Genomic DNA, 3,847 nt, shown 5'->3' on the forward strand with positions numbered 1-3,847 from the left:
AAAAGAACTCTGAATAGAGAGTTAAATAGTACGTGAAACTGCTTAGAGGTTAAGCCCGATGAACCTGAATATCCATTATGAAAAATTCATCATTATAACTGTAGTATTTAATTTTAAATATTATAGTAATAGTGTGCATTTTTTTCATATAAGGACATTGTAATCTATTAACATAATAAAATATTTATCAAAAGATCATTGGTTTTTAAGTTTATTCAAATTAATTTGCTTTTAGCTTATTAACATAGAATAATTACTGATGATTTGATAAAGTGTTGATAGATTTTATTATATATAATGCTAAAATTCTTTTGAATTTTACAATAATATTATTATCATTGATTTTAATATTAATTGTATGCATTTATATGATTAACAATGCGAAAGATTCAGGATACCTTCGGGACCCGTCTTGAAACACGGACCAAGGAGTCTAACATATGTGCAAGTCATTGGGTTATATTAAACCTAATGGCGAAATTAACTTAACTGTATTAATAATGGGATTAATTTTTAATGTATTACATTATTAATTCAATCCCGGGGCGTTCCATATAGTTATGTATAATGATAATTTATTATTATTTATACCTCTAACTGGAGCGTACCTTGAGCATATATGCTGTGACCCGAAAGATGGTGAACTATACTTGATCAGGTTGAAGTCAGGGGAAACCCTGATGGAAGACCGAAACAGTTCTGACGTGCAAATCGATTGTCAGAATTGAGTATAGGGGCGAAAGACCAATCGAACCATCTAGTAGCTGGTTCCCTCCGAAGTTTCCCTCAGGATAGCTGGTGCATTTAAAAATTATGTAAAATAATCTTATCTGGTAAAGCGAATGATTAGAGGCCTTAGGGTCGAAACGACCTTAACCTATTCTCAAACTTTAAATGGGTAAGAACCTCACCTTTCTTGATATGAAGGTTGAGGTTATGATATAATGTGCCCAGTGGGCCACTTTTGGTAAGCAGAACTGGCGCTGTGGGATGAACCAAACGTAATGTTACGGTGCCTAAATTAACAACTCATGCAGATACCATGAAAGGCGTTGGTTGCTTAAAACAGCAGGACGGTGGACATGGAAGTCGTAATCCGCTAAGGAGTGTGTAACAACTCACCTGCCGAAGCAACTAGCCCTTAAAATGGATGGCGCTTAAGTTGTATACCTATACATTACCGCTAAAGTACATGATTTATAATACAATTTCGGTTGGATTATAAATTTTGAAACTTTAGTGAGTAGGAGGGTACAATGGTGTGCTTAGAAGTGTTTGGCGTAAGCCTGCATGGAGCCGCTATTGGTACAGATCTTGGTGGTAGTAGCAAATAATCGAATGAGACCTTGGAGGACTGAAGTGGAGAAGGGTTTCGTGTGAACAGTGGTTGATCACGAGTTAGTCGGTCCTAAGTTCAAGGCGAAAGCCGAAAATTTTCAAGTTTTAATGAAATGAAATGAATGAATTTTTATTCCATAGTAATTAAACACTTGAATAATTTTGAACGAAAGGGAATACGGTTCCAATTCCGTAACCTGTTGAGTATCCGTTTGTTATTAAAAATGGGCCTTTGTGCTCATCCTGGCAACAGGAACGACCATAAAGAAGCCGTCGAGAGGTATCGGAAGAGTTTTCTTTTCTGTTTTATAGTCGTACTACCATGGAAGTCTTTCGAAGAGAGATATGGTAGATGGACTAGAAGAGCATGACATTTACTGTTGTGTCGATATTTTCTCCTCGGACCTTGAAAATTTATGGTGGGGTTACACAAACTTCTCAACAGGCCGTACCAATATCCGCAGCTGGTCTCCAAGGTGAAGAGTCTCTAGTCGATAGAATAATGTAGGTAAGGGAAGTCGGCAAATTAGATCCGTAACTTCGGGATAAGGATTGGCTCTGAAGATTGAGATAGTCGGGCTTGATTGGGAAGCAATACCATGGTTTATGTACTCGTTCTGGGTAAATAGAGAATTTCGATTCTTGTTCCCCGGATAGTAGTTACGTAGCCAATTGTGGAACTTTCTTGCTAAAATTTCTAAAGGATTTATTATTGTATAGATACTTTTTAAATTATAACGATTATCAATTAACAATCAATTCAGAACTGGCACGGACTTGGGGAATCCGACTGTCTAATTAAAACAAAGCATTGTGATGGCCCTAACGGGTGTTGACACAATGTGATTTCTGCCCAGTGCTCTGAATGTCAAAGTGAAGAAATTCAAGTAAGCGCGGGTAAACGGCGGGAGTAACTATGACTCTCTTAAGGTAGCCAAATGCCTCGTCATCTAATTAGTGACGCGCATGAATGGATTAACGAGATTCCCTCTGTCCCTATCTACTAAGGTAGAGATGCCTCCACCACGGAGGAGGAGGGTTAAGTCCCTCGCTGGGAGCGAAGAGTCGGGGCCATCAACCATTACGGTCGACACTTCGGGAGACGAGATGGTGGGGCCATCGGTAAGGTCCCCGCCACGGCGGAAGGCGCGTGTGGGGTCGCCGGTAGAAACGGGGGGTGATGAGGGTGGGAGCGGTAGTGGTAGCGGTTGCGGTAACGGTGACACCGCTGAAAAAGCGGCTGTTCACCCCGCAAAGTCGGGCGAGGGCGAAGTGGGTGTTGCGTGCGTTGATACGGGCGCGAAGAAAAAGGGCGCTAGCAAAATGAGCGTGAGCAAGAGCGGCGCGAGCAACCGTGGAGCTCTTAAGGGGGGTGTTGTTGTCGGGGGTGGTGCGGTTAGCCATGTCGCGGCTATTAAGAAAATTTCGGCGGAGCTTAGCGAAGTAGTTTTTGGGGCCGAAAATTTCGCTATAGGGACCGTGAAGGGGCTGATGGAGCTTGCCTCGAAGTACGAGGCACTTCTGATGACGGTTGTAGCCGAGAATGCCCATCTTCGCGGTCAAGTTGACGCCCTTAGAGGAAGCTGTGGGGGACACTCCTCGCCGCCGAGCAGGTCAATGCCGGCTCCATCGGCACCGATGCCTCCGCCCCCAGCACCTGTACTGGAGGCGATTGCACCGGTGGCGCAGAAGCCTGTTGAGACCTGGTCCGTTGTGGTTAGGAGTAAGGGGCCTGCAGCTTCCTCTGAGGAAGTGATTAAAAAAGTAGTTAAGGAGGTGGGTCCTTCCCTGGGGGTAAGGATCCACGAGGTTAGGCCAATTAAGGGTGGTGGGGCGGTTATCCGCACTCCCTCTGTTTTAGAGAGGGAGAAAGTTGCGACGAACGCGAAATTCGGGGAGGTGGGGTTGGACGTGACTGTCAACCGGAAGTTGGGTCCTCGGGTTGTAGTCCAGGGGGTTCATACGGAGATCTCCCATGATGAGTTCATGGAAGAGTTACTCCGGCTGAACCTTCAGGATTTCAGCCCGGCGTCCCAGAGGTCTGACGTAAGGATGGTCAGTCGCCCCTGGAAGGTGGCCCCTGATGGTAGCACCAATGTCGTCCTTGAGGGTACGGACAAAATGATGTCCGCCCTCCTGGAGGCAGGTAGGTGCTACATCAAGTGGTTCTCCTTCCGGGTGCGACCGGATAGCCCCGTTGCTGGCTGCTTCCGGTGTATGAGTTTCGACCATAGAGTGGCTGTGTGTAGGGCCAAATCAGATGTCTGCCGGAGGTGCGGTCAGGAAGGCCACAGAGCTGCCAGTTGCGTCAATGCACTCCATTGCCGCAACTGCGCATTCAAGGGTAGACCAGCTGGGCATCTTATGATGTCCGCTGTCTGCCCGATATACTGTGGCATTGTTGAGCGCGCCCTCGCCAGACACTGATGGGGGGAATTATACAGTTAAACTGCCAGGGGGCGTATGCCGTAATGTGTGAATTGGGGGGGTGTATGGCTGAGGGGAGGTG

General features: G+C 45.4%; 1 pseudogene; it reads left to right on the top strand.

Annotated features, from left to right (window-relative positions):
* The window catches only part of LOC138858566 (large subunit ribosomal RNA), a 2,888-nt pseudogene extending 384 nt beyond the window's left edge, over nt 1-2,504 (top strand).
* The last annotated feature ends 1,343 nt before the right edge of the window (nt 2,505-3,847 follow it).

Source organism: Bactrocera oleae, unplaced genomic scaffold (assembly GCF_042242935.1).
Source record: "Bactrocera oleae isolate idBacOlea1 unplaced genomic scaffold, idBacOlea1 ctg00000010.1, whole genome shotgun sequence".
Lineage (NCBI taxonomy): Eukaryota > Metazoa > Arthropoda > Insecta > Diptera > Tephritidae > Bactrocera > Bactrocera oleae.